Here is an 18,249-nt window from a genome sequence, read left to right on the forward strand (position 1 = left end):
TTAATTTCCCCATGATGGGTTAATGCACACCACTTCATCACCAATTGAAGTCTTCCTTCACCATCACACACTGATTTCCCCTTTTGTGTCTACCTCCACCTACTTTGGTGCTGCTGTACACCGCAAGTTTCACCATGGTAGGTCTAGTCTTAGTCCTCTACCCTCAGTCTTCAAATTTCCTTTCCTAATCTTCAAGGGCATTCCTTCAATAACTAAAAGTTTTCGTTTAGCTCCCAGAGCTCCCTTGTGGAAGGCGCGGTTCCCCACTAAGGATTCCTGAGCTGCATGCGGCCCCTTTAAGAGTCCAGCTCCTCCCTGCTCCAGGGAAAGTTGCAGCTTTTTCCGCCTCCGAGTAGGTGAGAAGGGACCGCGGAGCGGCCAGAGAGAGGTTGCAATCTTCCCGGATTTGGAGACCCTGCCCTGAATCCCGCAGTGAGACTTTGCGCCCTCTCGCTGCACCTGTTGCAGTGACCGGTAGGTCCCCCGCTAGTGGCGCCTCTTCGTCCTCTTTCTTGGGCTCCACCTGAATCCCCAACCCCTAAGTGCCCCCATCCCCCATCTCAAGGACCTACACTCTTACTTACCCCCACTTACCCAAGTGTGTCCTCGCTAGCTGGCAGAAAACCAGTGTCCTCTCTCCTGTGCACTTGCCTGGGAAGGCACCCCTCCCCCCTTCAGCACCGCCCCCCCCCCCCCCCCCCCCGCATCCGCCAATTTTGACTGCTGTCTACTTGGGGCACTCCCTCCTGCCACTTTGCTTAGTTCCAGTGGCCCTTTCTCCGGACTTGATTACAAGGGCTGTTTCACTTTGGGCTCTGTCCCCTCCAGGTCTCAGCTCCAGCTGATGGGTCAGACTTTTCTTCAGCAGCTGTGGCTTGTCTCCTTTCGGGGTGAACTGGGCCTGGGGCCGGGGTGGGACTGAACTCTTAGCGGGAACTGCGCCTTAGTCCACCTAGGCTTGAGTCATCTCTTGTGATTGCTCTGTTGGCTCGCGGGATCTAAGACCCTAACTGCTTCAGGACTTCCGACCTAGCAGTGGTGTCAACTGTTCAGGCCTTGGCTAGACGTAGTTACAGAAAGACCAGAGATTGGTTGACCACAGAGTCCTGCCTCAGTGGGTTCCCCTTTCAGGTGAGACTGGGGACCCAAGTGGCTATGTGCTCTGGAGTCAAATCTTGTCACTCTTCAAACAAGTTGCCAGCATGTACTCCCATAGGGGACTCCCTAGAGCCCTTATTAGAAGGGAATGTTTCTTTCTTTTGTGGTGGGTTGTAAAGTGGCTGAAAAGCAGTTCTTCTAGCTCTTAAAGTTAAACTGAGTTGGGATTTTGGTGGTAAAATCATTTGGTTTGAATTCTGGTAGCTTGGATACATGATCTATTTGTCATTAACCAACTTATCCCTGCTTCTTCAGGACCAGAGGACCTAGCATTACAGAATACTGCTCTTGCTAGACGTGATCTTAGACATTTTATATCTGTGACAGAAATTAGTCACCAGTATAACACTTGAATCTCCCATTTTTACCTGTTTCTTTCTTTAATTTTTTTTTTTGCCACCAGGGTTATTTCTGGGGCTCAGTGCCTGCACTAAGAGTCCACTGCTCCTGGAGACTACCTTTTTCCCTTTGGTTGCTCCCCCCTTTTTATCGTTGTTGTGGTTATTTATTTATTTTATTTTTCTCTTTTGTTGCCCTTGTTTATCATCACTGTTGTTGGATAACACAGAGAGAAATTGAGAGAGGAGAGGAAGACAGAGATGGAGAGAGAAAGATAGACACCTGCAGACCTGCTTTCACCGCCTGTGAAGTGAACCCACTGCAGGTGGGGAGCCTGGGGCTCAAACCAAGATCCTGATGCTGGACTGAGCGCTTTGTGCCATGTGTGCTTAGCCCGCTGCGCCACTGCCCGGATCCAGTTGTTGTGGTTATTGTTGTTGTTATTGATGTCCTTGTTGGATAGGACAGAGAGAAATCGAGAGAGGAGGAGAAAACAGAGAGGGGGAGAGAAAGATAGCTGGGGGCTGGAACCCTGATGCTGGTCCTTGCACTTCACGCCAAATGTGCTTAACCCACGGCTCTACTGCCCAATCCTCTAACCTGTTTCTTTTCTACTTTTTTCATTTTCACCTCACCCTTCATAAATCTACAAATATTAGGTTATTAATAACAGAATGTGTTTACCCTGCTGGCCTGTGGAAAGAATAATGTTTAATGCAAAGAGCTGAGACCCTGATTAATTTTTTCTTGCAGTTTTATTTATGTTTATTTAGCATCTGTTAGACATTGTAGTAGAAAAAGATCACCAGTTTGGCTTGTGAGACTTTTCTGACAGGGAATGGACATTTCTGGTAACTTAATTTCAGGTGTCTCACTCTGTTATAGCAATGAAATGGAGCTTGGAGGTGCCTGTGCTGGGATAGTGGGCATCTTAGTGTATGTAGTGTTCTGGTCCATGCACTCTGAGATTTTGCTGCTAAAGGTTGTTATTAGCAAGGTTATCAGAAGCCACTGAGCAAGGCACTGTAATAAGTTATTAGCATATATAATTCTTACTATAACTATATACTGTTGGCATTATAATTGTGACCAGATTTTAATGAATAGGAGGCATGTGCCTTGCCCCAATCATCTAGCTAGTTAGGATCAGAGCTAGACCCTCTGATTGCAGACCTTTTGTTCCTCTTTCCTGTGATACCACCTCTGTTGTCCTAGATGTTAAGAATACTAAGTAACTGCTGGGCGAGGATTGAGGGATGAATTTTTGCTTTTCAAGCTTGTGAGGCATAAATTTTGATCTTTCACTCCATCACAGATGCACTGTGAAGACTTTGGGCCACTTACCTAAATAAGGGATATCTTACCCACTTTGTTTCTAACATGAGGCCTGTGACCATTTTGTTACTTTAAGTACCTCCCCCAAGAATATTAGGTTAAATAGATCCTCCAAGCGTCTTAACTCAGTTGTAATTGTCCTGAATGTTGGAGAGGGTGATCCTGAATTTTAGGGGTGTATTAATAAGACCCAACTTTTTTCTTCTCTGCTAGGGGTTGGGGGTGCGAGTATGGGTAAATGGTAAGGATTTCTCAGCAGACAGGTCAGAGAGCATGAAGGCGAGTGTATGCTTGTTTTACCTGGGATGAATGGAGTACCTTAGACAGTGACAGTCCAGAGAAAATGTTCTCCCTGGTTACATCTATGTATCTTTTTTCCTTTTTTCCCCCTTTCTCCTGGCTTTTTAAAAAATTTTTATTTGTAAAAAGGAAACACTGACAAAACCATAGGATAAGAGGAATATAACTCCACATAATTCCCATCACCAGAACTCCACATCCCATCCCCTCCCCTGGTAGCTTTCCTATTCTTCTTCTTTTTTTAACCAGAGCACTGTTCAGCTCTGGCTTGTTGGTGGTGCAGGGGATTGAACCTGGGACTTTGGAGCCTCAGGCATGAGAGTCTGTTTGCATAACCATTATGCTGTCTACCCTCTGCTTTTTTATTTTTTATAAAAAGGAAACACTGACAAATCTATAGGTTAAGAGGGGTACAACTCTACACAGTTCCCACCACCAGAACTCCATATCCCATCCCCTCCCTTAATAGCTTTCCTATTCTTTAACCCTCTGGGAGTATGGACCCAGGATCATTATGGGGTGCAGAGGGTGGGAGGTCTGGCTTCTGTAATTGCTTCCCTGCTGAACCTGGGCATTGGCAGGTTGATCCATACTCCCAGCCTGTCTTTCTCTTTCCCTAGTGGGGCAGGGCTCTGGGGAATCAGGGTTCCAGGACACATTGGTAGGGTCATCTGCCCAGGGAAATAAGGTTGGCATCATGCTAGCATCTGGAACCTGGTGACTGAAAAAAGAGTTAACATATAAAGCCAAACAAATTGGTGACTAATCATGAAACTAAATGCTGGACTATTGCAAATGAAGATTTGGGCTCTCCATTTAAGATAACTAGTATGCCTATTTCTGTTTTGCTTTTTTTTTTCCTGAAAAGCTAATTTGCCACCCACATCAACTTTCCTATCTTTGATTCCTGTTTTCCTTTCAAGATTTAGCTCTAAAGTTAACTCCTTTGAGATAGCTTTACTAAATTCAGTTTCTTATGCCAAGCAAATCTACCCTTATTCTGTATCCTAAATCACTTTATTTTATTTTAAGAAAAACCTTAACACCTCTTTTGATTGCTTTTCCACTTGGAAGGTAGGGATCTTGGTGTTCCTTTGTCCTAAATACAAGAGATTAACAAGTATTTGTGCTAGGGACTAGGAATACCATGCTTTCAAGGTCTGAGGCCTGGAGATGAGAGAATTAAGGTACAGGAGGTGAAATTTTGATAGCTATGAATTTGTATTTAAATATTACCTTCTCTGAAATGCCTTCCCTGGCCACCCATTTTGTTGATATCATTTTATTAGTGATTTGCTTACAAGATTTGTTTACAAGATTATAAAAATATAGGGGTATAACTTCATACTCCATGTACCGTAAACACAATGGCATTTATAAAAAACAGCTTGGTTGTATTTTTGGCACATTAATGTGATGTAATTATATTTCATAGAGAATTTAAACACATAAACTTGCAGAAAAAAAGTAATAAACCCATCTCTAAGACCTTGGGAGAAGTATGGCAGTTAATCTGTGGTAGGGCACAGAACTTTGGTGGAGGAAGTGGTGTGGGGCTATAATCTTATTATTTTATAATGTTGTAATTCACTAATAAAATTTAAATATTGCAGAAAAAGTATCTACATTTTCACAGATGGGAGAAACTATACAGTAGTTGTCTTTCACCTTTTTTTCACTAAGAACAATCCCCTCCAATTCTTTCAATTTTGTCCTGAAGGAAACCAACCACCCATTTTAAACTTGCAGTCCCTTCCTTGAACATTCAGTATATTCTTTTCTATACTCCAATGTATATATGTATCTGATATATAATATATATTCTAATATGTGTATAATGTAATCTATCTAATGTGTTGTATAGATTATTCACTTTTGTTTCTCGTTGCCTGTCTGTCTCTTTTACCCTTCGCCCAATGTAAATTTCATGTGGGCAGGGATTTCTGTTTTCTTCACCAGTGAACTCAATCATTAACAGAGACTGACCCCTTGTAGGCACTTAGTATTTTTTGTTATATAAATTAAAAATATTACTTCTTTTAGTACTAAAGAAAAAAAGGGGGGAAAAGTGAGAAAAGAAGACAAAGAAAGGTAGAAAGAAAAGAAAGAAAGATATTACTGTTCTAGGAATTGACTCTCTTTCTGATCACCTGGACCTGGATGGAACTAGTTGTCTCCAGTTTGTCACCCTACAGACCCAGTTCTTGTAGTTTTTCTTCTGCTGCTTTTTGTTTTTGTTTTGCTTTATGAGTGCATTCCTGATGGTAACTTTGACCTAATTAGAAGTACTTCCTTCTTTCTTTCTTTTTAGGTATGAGTCTATGGTTGGAAAACTTGTAAAATTTAAAGGGGAAATGTGAAGATGTTTTACTTTATGTGTGTAGAAAAAAGGCCCACATTGAGAGGAGGGATATGTGGATTGTTAGCTGTGCTGAGTCTTCCAGTCACTTTGTGAGTAACTGAGTAAAGACACTGGAGAAACTTACTATGGAGGAGGGAAGTGAGAAAAGAAAAGATACAATAATTAAGCTTCTGACATCAAGTTTTAGTTATGAAATGGATATTGGATCATGAATTTTATGAAAAAGTCATTGGTCAATGTTATTTTCTATAGTACCTGACTAGTTTTATACTAAGAGAATTATGCAGTGTGTGGAAACCATTGTTTAATACAAAAGAAGTTAGTATTAAATTTAAGTAGGCTTAATGAATCAAAGCTTATTTTTTTATTTTTTTAAAAAATTTTTTATTTAAGAAAGGATTAGTGAACAAAAACATAAGGTAGGAGGGGTACAACTCCACACAATTCCCACCACCCAATCCCCATAACCCACCCCCTCCCATGGTAGCTTTCCCATTCTCTAGCCCTCTGGGAGCATGGACCCAGGGTCGTTGAGGGTTGCAGAAGGTAGAAGGTCTGGCTTCTGTAATTGCTTCCCCGCTGAACATGGGCATTGACTGGTCGGTCCATACTCCCAGTCTGCCTCTCTCTTTCCCTAGTAAGGTGTGTCTCTGGGGAAGCTGAGCTCCAGGACACATTGGTGGGGTCTTCAATCCAGGGAAGCCTAGCCAGCATCCTGGTGGCATCTGGAACTGCAAACTCTAGTGTACTTCTGCTTTCAGATATATATTTTGCAGTAGTTTATGGATACATGTGCACATAAGCTCTGTCTCACAGAAACTGGTGTATATCTAGATTATGGGACTTTGTTAGAAAGTGAACTACCTGAGATGAAATTAGAGTGTACTATAAAAGGAAAGGTCTCACCCGAGTAATGAAGTTGAAGGGCTGTCATTCCACACGTGAAGTCTCTGGATACAGTCTGAGGTGAAGCATGTTGAGGTGGCAATCGTTGCATTGGTTAGGTTGTGATCGGCAGATGCAATATTATTTGGTTTGGATTGGGAGATGCATACGGGAAAGTGGGCCCTATCCAAGGGTTCCAGGACTGGGGGAAGTAGGGGCTCTATAGTGAAGATGTGAGGTTCCTGCTGTCTTAGGGTTCAAAAAGACAATCGATAGTTAATATTATCATCACATTATTTGTTAATTGGGTTAACTTTGAAAAGTCCCTTTGTTATGGTTTCCTGTACAGTATCTAGTATCTTGTATATAGCTGTGCTATTGGATGCTTCTAATCTACTTGGTCTAGGCTTTTGAGAGAGTCCGCATATCAAATACATAGCCTATATATTAAAAAGATTCAGTTTGTCTTTTGAGAAACTTTGAGACATACAATTGATTTCCCCCTCTCATATTAATTAACTACTGATTTATATGTCTACATTTTGCTAGGAGTGTACATAAACACCATTCCCACCACCAAAGGACTGTGACCCATCCCTCCCGCCCACTCCCACCCCCCACTGGCCCAGGAAGCTACATGTCTACCCCTCACCACTGGGTTTTTACTTTGGTGCCCTACTTACAATTTGATCAGGTCCTGCTTTTAGTTTCCCTTTCAGATCTTCTTAGTCAGCTTCTGTTGATGAGTGGGATCATCCCATACTCATCTTTATCTTTCTGACTTAGTTCACTTAACATAATTCCTTCTAGCTCTGTCCAAGATGGGTCAGAGAGGTGTGTACTCCTATGTTCATAGCAGCACAATTCATAATGAATCAAAGCTTATACACTGATAAATGTGAATAGGCACCACCATAGTGACACTTAAGAGTTTACACTATCACAGCTGAGTTCTCTTCCCCATGCCCTCAATGAGGATGAATTATTTTTTTCAACATTTTTTTATGAATCTGATAGGTAAAAATAAATTGAATCTAGATGATTTAACTTGAATTTTTATCAATGCTGAACCTGACTAAATTTGAGACTTGTTCCTTTATATCCATTATGCATTTTTCTGCTAGGTTATATACTTGCTTTGCTTGTATGAAAAGTGTATTTATTAGGGATAATTGTATATTACCTGTTATATACTACATGCTTTCTCTCTCTGTCTGTCATATGTCATAACTTTATTCATGATCTTCAACCTTCATGTAATTAGATAAAATACACCATAAAACATTAAAAAACATGTTTATTAGATTTGGCAATTAGGCAGTCAGCGATGACATCAGTGTAGCAGTGAGTGAAGGCAGATTGTTGGGGAGTAAGGACTGAGAAGAATAGAGAAAGAATATGGTACACACTTTGAAGAGTGTGTTTTTAACAGATAGTAGAACACAAAGGAAAATCAACATTTGTTAATTTTGCTTTGCATTAAATATAGGAGGGAGAATAATCTAGTTATGTGTAAATGTTATGAAGCTTGATGATGTAAGGTTGCTAAGGAAGCAAGAGAGAAGGGGCATAAAGACTGAATGAAAGGGGCATAAAGATTAGCCTTAGAAATGGGTAAGTAGCTCTTCCATTGAAAGAGGACAGGACTAGTGAAGTTGTTGATATGGAAGAAGCTGTACAAGGCCAAGATTTTAAGAGAAGTTTCATCTGACCAGAATGGCAAGGGTTTGGGATAACACTGGAGAAAGATCAAAAGGGGAACTCTCTAGAGGCATATCATCTAAGTTGCCATATCACAGTGAACCAAGAAAGGCTTAGATAACTTGAATTTGTTTCTGTCCCCAGTCACTGAACCCATTCACTCTGGCTATAGTCATGAGTCAGGTGTGGAAACATAGTATGGACAGTCCAGTTTGAAGAATTTTTCAGAATAGCCATGACAAAAAAATAAGAAAGCAGGAAATAATAGTTCTGGCAAATAGCTGAAATTGTGGTTTCATATGTGTGACTTTCTAAACCTAACTTGAACTTAGTTATTTTTAGTTGTAGTTTTAGTTGAAGAAATGCTGTTTTATAAGCCTCACTTGTTGGGAACTTGGGTTGTTTTAAAATTTTGGCTATTGTGAATAGTGCTGCAGTGAACATAGGTGTGTACATACCTATTCTGATTAGTGTTTTTGTGTTCTTTGGGTATATAGCTAGGAGAGGAATTGTTAGACCAACTAGCAAAATGTTAGTGGTAGTGGCCCAGGAGGTGTGCAATGATTAGAACATTGGATTCTCAAGCATGAGTACACCAGTAGGTCGCCATCATTGCATATGTCAGATATGTCAGAGTGATGCTCTAGTCTTTCTTTCAGTATCTCTCTCTCTCTCATATATATCTTTAAACAATTGTGTATCACCTTTCCAAAGCCCTACTCCACTAGGGAAAGAGAGACAGGTTAGGGGTATGGATTAACCAGTCAACATCTGTGTCCATTGGAGAAGCAAGTACAGAAGCCAGAACTACTTGCTCCATACTCCCAGAGGGAGAAATGTTAGGGAAAGATGACCAGAGGGATCTGAACTCCAGTTTCACCGAGGCTTGCAACTTTTGTGAAGAGAAACTGAACAACACCTGAGGAATTCAGGTACTGTTTCCCTTATCTGACAGAGAAGGGGAAAAAGGAAGGACACCTGGAAGTTGTAACAGATATAGAAAGGAAGTGAAGGTGGGGACTTAAATGTAGATAAAATGAGCATCAGTTTCCATATGGGGTCAGCCATCTTTGCCCAAATGACTCATGTGTTACTCTGGTTCATGACTTTTCATTTTCTTGATTAAAAGTTTAAAATATTTGAGGGATACCCTATATTTTAATCCTATGAGTTGGGGGGAGCCCTTAACTGATAAAGAAGTCATGGGACATAAATTCAGTGAAGTACTAATCAGAAGTTTAAGAAAAATTACAATGTTTCCTTTGGTACTAAATGGATGGAATTGGCAGTGATTATGTTTTGTGAAGTTAGTAAGGAACTGAAGGACAACTGCAGGATGATTTCACTCATGTGTAATATAAAAAATTGAAATGTACCAGCCCTCTTTCCCCCCCCAGTAACCATAGTTTCACAGAATCGAGGTTAATTTTGTTATTATTGATTTATAAGTTTGTTACTGTTGAACATTTTCATTTTTGCAGCTTAATAGTATTCCTTTGTAAATATGTTGTTTCATCAGCTAATAGTTGTTTCTAGTTTTTGGCTTTTGTACATAACACTGTAATAGACACAGGGGTGCATATTCCTGTGAATACCCAGACATGGGATAACTGGCTCTTACATATTTCCATTTTTAAGTTTTGAGGATGATCAATGCTGATTTTCATAATTGTTGGACGAATTTAAATTAAGGAAAGGATAACTGATAGTACAATGTCCTTATCAGGAAGAGTTCTTTTTTATAGTTTATTTTATTTATTTTTTAATTTATAAAATGGAAATACTGACAAGACCATAGGATAAGAGGGGTACAGTTCCCACCACTAGAACTTTGTATCCCATCCCTTCCCCTGATAGCTTTCCTATTCTTTAACCCTCAGGGAGTATGGACTCAGGGTCATTATGGGGTGCAGAAGGTGGAAGGTCTAGCTTCTGAAATTGCTTCCCCGCTGAATATGGGTCTTGACAGATGGGGAAGAATTCTTAAGGCACAGGGTGAGCTGGAAGGTTTATTCTTTTCTTTTTGCCACCAGGGTTATTCCTGGAGTTTGGTGCCAGCTTGACTTTTCCATTTCCTCTGATCATATTTTTTTCATTCTTTTTGATAGACACAGAGATAGAGATACAGATAGATAGATAGATACATAGGGATATGATAGCTAGCTAGCTAGATAGGTAGGTAGACAGATAGGTAAACAGATAGATAGATAAGGAAATACACATGTAATACTGGTCCACCACTTGTGAAACTTTCCCCTTGTAGGTGGGGACCAGGCAGGGGCTTGTACCACGGTCATCATGTATGGTATGCTATAGACTGTACAGGCTACTTACCACTCTGTCCCAGAGGGATACTTTTAAACAAACAAGAAGTAGGAAAGAGTGAACAGATGTCAGGAAAATAATTTTGTAGATTTGGTGACAGGAACTTGCTGAGGGCATTAATTTATATCTATGATTAAAAAGTAAAGGTCATTCTCTTAGAGTAGGAGTTGAGTGAGGTAGGATAAAGTTTGAGTTGGAAATTTGGGGTGCTAGAGCAAGGTTTGGAATAGTTATTGTGGTCTGTGGCCATACCACCCTGAATATGCCCCATGTTGTCTGAAGTAGTTATTGTGTAAAATAGGAGAATATTCTAGTGTCAGGGAAGCATAGTTTGAGCGTCAAGCAGTGTTGAAGTGAGCTTGGTGACCAAGAATTTCTATTGATAATGATTTTCCAGACTGTGATATTTTTCTCTGGTAGGTTTCAGGAGTCCCAGTGCCTCTTGAGTAGTTTAACTCTTTTGGGGCAGTGTTTTCATCAGATTATTTGCAACAAAATATGGTTTATTAGTGCAGTTGAAACAAATCTGAACTATCCATGAATGGAAGTGAGACTGGAAAGAACAGACAGTGTGAAAGTAGAAGACTGTATGGAAGACTATCTCTGCCATGAAGTCTGAGAAAGTTAAAGAAAAATTATGTTTCCTTTGGTACTAAATGGATGGAATTGGTAGTGATTATGCTTTATGAAGTTAGTAAGGAAATGAAGGACAACTGCAGGATGATTTCACTAATGTGTAATATAGAAAATTGAAATGTACCAGCCCTCCTTTTTTCCCAGCAACCATCATAGTTTCACAGAATCTGAGTTAATTTTGTTATTATTACTTTATAGGTTTGTTAATGTTGAACATTTTCATTTTTATAGCTTAATAGTATTCCTTTGTAAATATGTTGTATCCTCAGATTATAGTTGTTTCTAGTTCTTGGCTTTTGTATATAACCCTGTAATAAACACAGGGGTTCTGTGAAGGATATAAAGGTTGTAGTTGGAGTGTAATATTTGAATTAATAATATAAAAATGTAGAAGTCTTGGGTGAGAAGTTTTTATGTGGCTGAATATGATGTATAGTATTTTTGATGCTTCCAGCTTTCTCACTGAGAGGGAGAGAGAGAAAGAGTGAGAGAGAGGACGAACACCAGAGCTTCTCGCCTCCCATATGGGGCCAAGACTCAAACCTGTGCCACATACATGACATGGCACATACCCTATTTGGTGAACTATCTCTTTAGCCCATGATGTTACTTTTGATGACAACTCATTACTTTAACAAGTGTCTATTGTATACAGGCAGAATTCTAGACACTGAAGGTATATATGTGAAGAAGTGTCCCTCGTACAGTTTACTTCTACTGAAGGAGATTACTCATTTTTAAAATTTTTTTTATTATTGGGGAATTAATGTTTTACATTCAACAGTAACTACAATAGTTTGTACATGCATAACATTCCCCAGTTTCCCATATAACAATACAACCCCCACTCAGTCCTCTGAATCCTTCTTGGACCTGTATTCTCCCCACCCACCCACCCCAGAGTCTTTTACTTTGGTGTGATATGCCAATTCCATTTCAGGTTCTACTTCTGTTTTCTTTTCTGATATTGTTTTTCATCTTCTGCCTGAGAGTGAGATCATCCCATATTCATCCTTCTGTTTCTGACTTATTTAACTCAACATGATTTTTTCAAGGTCCATCCAAGATCACCTGAAAACGGTGAAGTCACCATTTTTTACAACTGAGTAGTATTCCATTGTGTATATATACCACAACTTGCTCAGCCACTCATCTGTTGTTGGACACCTGGGTTGCTTCCAGGTTTTGGCTATTACAAATTGTGCTGCCAAGAACATATGTGCACACAGATCTTTTTGGATGGATATGTTGGGTTCCTTAGGATATATCCCCAGGAGAGGAATTGCAGGATCATAGGGTAGGTCCATTTCTAGTCTTCTGAGAGTTCTCCAGACTGTTCTCCACAGAGGTTGGACCAATTTACATTCCCACCAGCAATGTAGGAGGGTTCCTTTGACCCAACACCCTCTCCAGCATTTGCAGCTGTTACCTTTTCTGATGTATGACATTCTCACAGGAGTCAAGTGGTATCTTGTTGTTGTCTTTATTTGCATTTCTCTGACAATCAGAGACTTGGAGCATTTTTTCATGTGTTTCTCGGCCTTTTGGATCTCTTCTGTGGTGAATATTCTGTCCAAGTCCTCCCCCCATTTTTGGATGGGGTTATTTGTTGTCTTGTTGTTGAATATGGCAAGCTCTTTATATATGTTGGTTATTAAACTCTTGTCTGATGTATGGCATGTAAATATCTTCTCCCATTCTGTGAGGGGTCTCTTGGTTTGGGTAGTGGTTTCTTTTGCTGTACAGAAGTTTTTTAATTTGATGTAGTCCCATAGGTTTATACTTGCCTTAGTCTTCTTTGTAATTGGATTCGTTTCATTGAAGATGTCTTTGAAATTTATGTGGAAAAGAGTTCTGCCAATATTTTCCTCTAAGTATCTGATAGTTTGTGGTCTAACGTCCAAGTCCTTGATCCACTTGGAATTTACTTTTGTATTTGGTGAAATACAGTGGTTCAGTTTCATTCTTCTGCATGTTTCAACCTATTGTTTCCAACACCATTTGTGGAAGAGACTCTGCTTTCCCCATTTAATAGTCTGAGCCCCTTTGTCAAAGATTAGATGTCCATAGGTGTGGGGGATCACTTCTGGGCTCTCAATTCTATTCCACTGGTCAGTGTGTCTAGTCATGTTCCAGTACCAAGCAGTTTTGATGACAATGGCCATATAATACAATTTGAGATCTGGGAGTGTGATGCCTCCGATTCTGTTCTTTTTTCTCAAGATTGTTTTGGCAATTCTATGTCTTTCCTGGTTCCAGTATTTGTTCCATTCTCCTAAAAATGTACTTGGGATCTTGATGGGGATAGCATTAAATTTGTAGATGGATCTGGGTAGTATATTCATTTTGATGATGTTAATTCTACCAACCCATGAACATGGATAGTGGAGTCTATATATAGCAAACCTACAGCCAACATCATACTCAATGGTGAAAAATTGGAAGCATTTCCACTCAGATCAGGTACTAGACAGGGCTGCCCACTATCACCATTACTATTTAACATAGTGTTGGAAGCTCTTGCCATAGCAATCAGGCAGGAGCAAGGAATTAAAGGGATACAGATTGGAAGAGAAGAAGTCAAACTCTCCCTATTTGCAGATGACATGATGTATACACAGAAAAACCTAAGGAATCCATCAAGAAGCTTTTGGAAATCATCAGGCAATACAGTAAGGTGTCAGACTACAAAATTAACATTCAAAAGTCAGTGGCATTCCTCTATGTAAACACTAAGCTAGAAGAAATTGAGATCCAGAAATCAATTCCTTTTACTATAGCAACAAAAACAATAAAATATCTAGGAGTAAACTTAACCAAAGAAGTGAAAGACTTGTATACTGAAAATTATGAGTCACTACTCAAGGAAATTGAAAAAGACAAAAAGAAGTGGAGATTACTCACTTTTATAAAATGAAAGGTTTGGCTAGGGAGATAACATAATGGTTATGCATGCCTGAGGCTCCGTGGTCCCAGGTTCAGTCCCTAGCAGCATCATAAGCCAGAGTTGAGCAGTGCTCTAGGATCTCGGTCTCTCTCACTCTCTCATCGAAATATAATCAATAAAATATTTTTCATATTTTAAAAATATTTATTTATAAAATGGAAACACTGACAGGACCATAGGATAAGAGGGGTACAATTCCACACAATTACCACCACCAGAACTCCGTATCCCATCTCCTCCCCAGATAGTTTTCCTATTCTTTATCCCTCTGGGAGTATGGACCCAGAGTCATTATGATATTTTTAAAATAATAGAATGAAACATAATTTTTACCCATATACTGATTCCTAAATGTATAGTTCTATTTGTTTTTTTAAATATATTTTCATTTATTATTGTATAGAAACAGAGAGAAATTGAGAGGAGGGGGAGGTAGAGAGGGAAAGAAATACCTGCAGCCCTTCTTCCTCACTCCTGAAGCTTTCCCCCTGCAGGTGGTAACTAATGTAATGTGAGCATTTAAGTGTGCCATGGCTAGCCCCCTAGTTCTATTTTGAACTAATAATAATATGAAGGCAAAGTATTTACATGTATGGGACTAGGAAAGTCCATCTGGCAAATTTGAATGCTTTTTTGCTTTTTAACTGACTGAATTATGAAACTTCATATTCCAAAATATGTTAAGGTACTTTTGTATTCTGTGCCAGAACTGAAAACATAATTTTAACATTTTAGCTGTTTTAATTTTTTTCTGTTTTTATTATTTTAGTGTTAGGGCATTGCTTCTAGCTGTAGACCAGATATGGATAATACATGTGCTAATCTAGCTCTAGAGATCTGGTGTAATGTGTAAAGTAATTATGATTAAGAATTTTAGGAGGGAGAGGGCTTGCAGTACAATAATATTTTACCTTTATATTATTCAATTTATATCTAAGGTGTTATATACATATACTTCTGTGTATATTTATTTTTATTTAAAAGAAATTAACATTTACTAAATGTCATGTAAGCCTTAAATCATGCTTCAGAATTATCTGCTACACACATAAAATTCAAGTTATATTCAACTACAAATTATTTGATTGTGTTTAAGGCTTCTGTGGCCAAAGCTAGATCACAGCATCCCTACAATTAAAAAAGAAACCAAATGCATGAAATCACAGCTATGTGCAAATATGGGGTGGATTAGTCATGAACTACCATGATTTCTCATTTAAGGAGACTGTGTGGGTGATTTTCAGGTGATGTGGCTGGTAAGAAAGAGTTAGATGTCAATTTAGAAATTTTCACCATCTGTGCCCCTGGCAGGAGATGAGGACCTCCACTACAGGGGTGCTGGTTTATCAGAGCCTGTTGACTAGGGGAAGATAATGGTGTTCCACACAGTAATGAGGCATACTAAGAAGTGACACTGCATCAGCTCTTGCCAGATTTTGAAATTAATGGTTTATGCAGATAAAACACCTAGATTTAAAAACATTTTGTTCCTTCAGGGAAGCAGTTACAGAAGCCAGACCTTCCACCTTCTGCATCCCACAATGACCTTGGGTCCATACTCCCAGAGGGATAAAGAATAGGAAAGCTATCAGGGGAGGGTTTGGGATACGGAGATCTGGTGGTGAGAATTGTGTGGAGTTGTACCCCTCTTATCCTATGGTTGTGTTAATGTCTCCTTTTTTAAATAAATAAAAAATAAATAAAAATATTTTATTCCTTTAGCTGAACATTTAAGATATCTTTGCACTTTTGGACTGCTAAGGAAAGAGGTTTTGATAGACGATGACAGACCATCCATTGCCCTATAAATCTCATTGGGTTCTTCTGCCTGCTTTGCTTATGTGAGAAGTTCCAATGCAGACCTTACAAGTTAGGAAGCTCAGATCTTACTAGCTGCATAATTCCTATTGTTGGGGGTGGGGGAGAAGCAGGAGGGGTTATTTAGATCCATGGTCTTTTAAATTATCTTTTCTGTTTATTTTTATGTCTCAAGTTTATTGAGCTCTGCCTTCTAGGATTGTTGGTAGGTTTAAGGTACCCGGGGTTGTGAGGAGCAGGAAAAGATATGTGAAATCATGAAGATGGGACCCTATTTTCATGTATCGAAACAAGCATTCTGCAGGAGAAATGTGTATATTAAGATATTCAGCTTCCCTCTGGGATTTAGGAAAGTATGTATTATTGTAAATTATTCATTCTAGAGGAAATTGACCCTGCATGTGTTTCTAAGAGCTAACAAAGTATATTTTACTCTTGCCCCCCCATAAGCTCCTACCATGCTTTAGAAGGGATATTTTGTATGACAAGAGTGGATTTCCCCCACATATATAAAGCTGCTCTCTTCCTATTCCACAACATTATATAGGTAGTCCAGGAGACTGAAAAAGTAATCTAGAACAAGGCCTTCTGAAAAGCTCATCTGTTACTAGCTGAGAATTTTAAAAATAGTATATACTTCCAGTTCCTGAAGGTAGAATGTCCCACTTCTGAAATATTCCTCTGTGTGATACATATTATCAGAATCTGAAAAGGCCATGTAGCACTGTGGTTAATAACTTTAACCCTGGAATCAAATAAGCTAGTTCTTTTTTAAAAAAAAAATTATTTATTTATAAAATGGAAACACTGACAAGACCATAGGCTAGGAGGGAAAGAAAGAAACAGGCTGGGAGTATGGATCAACCTATCAACACCCATGTTCATCGGGGAAGCAATTACAGAAGCCAGACCTTCTACCTTCTGCACCGCATAATGACCCTGAGTCCATACTCCCACAGGGTTAAAGAATAAGAAAGCTAACAGACTGTTTCCCCTATATTGTCCCTCCTCTGGTAACCTAAAGTTGCATGCTCCAAACAAAACATTGATTTTTTGTTGTTGTTAGTTTTGTCTGTTCCTTTCATATCCCACATATGAGTGAAATAATACATTATTCGTTTTTCTCTTTCTGACTTGCATCCTTTTCTTTCTTTCTTTCTTTTTTTCTTTCTTTCTTTCTTTCTCTCTTTCTTTCTTTTTTTGGTTTCAGGTTTTATTACATCAGTGGCTTGAAAACTTTTATTTAACTTCAGCAAATATTGGAAATGGAAAAATGAATTCTGCAGAATCTCACAAATAAAATGTCCAATTCCCACTATCAATTGTTAGCAATAAATGGCTAAGCAGTTATAATGCTACACACAGTCACCACAGTGAATGTACTGAAATAGAAAACAGGCAAAAGAAGACATTAAAATAATACTTACACAGCAGTATTACAACATATTTTCTTTAAAATTCCAACGCAGATTTTATTACTTCAAAAGATAAACAGCATCTCCATTAAATTTGCAAACTTAACCTTAAACAGCTTTTAAAATCTGGGAAAAGTTTTTTTTAATTTTTTTAATTTATTTTTATTTATTTAAGAAAGGAGACATTAACACAATCATAGGATGGGGGGAGGTACAACTCCACACAATTCCTGCCACCCAATCTCCATATCCCATCCCCTCCACAATAGCTTTCCCATTCTCTATCCCTCTGGGAGCATGGACCCAGGGTCATTGTGGGTTGCAGAAGATGGGAGGTCTGGCTTCTGTAATTGCTTCCCCACTGAACATGGACATTGACTGGTCAATCCATACTCCCAGTCTGCCTCTCTCTTTTCCTAGTAGGGTGAGTCTCTGGGGAAGCTGAGCTCCAGGACGCATTGGTGGGGTCTTCAGTCCAGGGAAGCCTGGCCAGCATTCTGATGGCATCTGGAACCTGGTGGCTGAAAAGAGAGTTAACATACAAAGCCAAACAAATTGTCGAGCAATCATGGACCCAAAGGTTGGAATAGTGGAGATGAAGTGTTAGGGGGGTACTCACTGCAAACTCTAGTGTACTACTGCTTTCAGGTATATATTTGCCCTAGTTTATGGATACCTGTGAACATATGCTCTCTCTCACAGAACCTGGTCTATATCTAGGTTATGGGACTTTGTTAGGAAGTGAACCACCTGGGATGGAATTAGAGAATACTATGAATGGAAAGGTCTCACCCAAGTGATGAAGCTGAAGGGTTGTCATTCCACACGTGAAGTCTCTGGACACAGTCTGAAGTGAAGCATGCTGGGATGGCACTCGTTGTGTTGATTAGGTTGCAATCAGTGGATGTAATATTATTTGGTAAGAATTGGGAGAAGCATATGGGGAAAGTGGGCCTTACCCTAGGGTCCCAGGACTGGGGGAAGTTTAGGCTCTATAGTGGAAATGTGAGGTTCCTGCTGTCTTAGGG

General features: G+C 39.4%; 1 protein-coding gene across 1 annotated transcript in view; it reads left to right on the forward strand.

Annotated features, from left to right (window-relative positions):
• The first annotated feature begins 352 nt into the window (after positions 1-352).
• Positions 353-18,249, forward strand: part of SYTL4 (synaptotagmin like 4) — a 99,937-nt gene continuing 82,040 nt past the window's right edge. The window contains exon 1 of the mRNA XM_016194511.2: positions 353-474. The gene's annotated coding sequence lies outside the window, so the exon portion shown is untranslated. The remainder of the gene's footprint in view (positions 475-18,249) is intronic.

This window comes from Erinaceus europaeus, chromosome X (assembly GCF_950295315.1).
Source record: "Erinaceus europaeus chromosome X, mEriEur2.1, whole genome shotgun sequence".
Classification (NCBI taxonomy): Eukaryota; Metazoa; Chordata; class Mammalia; order Eulipotyphla; family Erinaceidae; genus Erinaceus; species Erinaceus europaeus.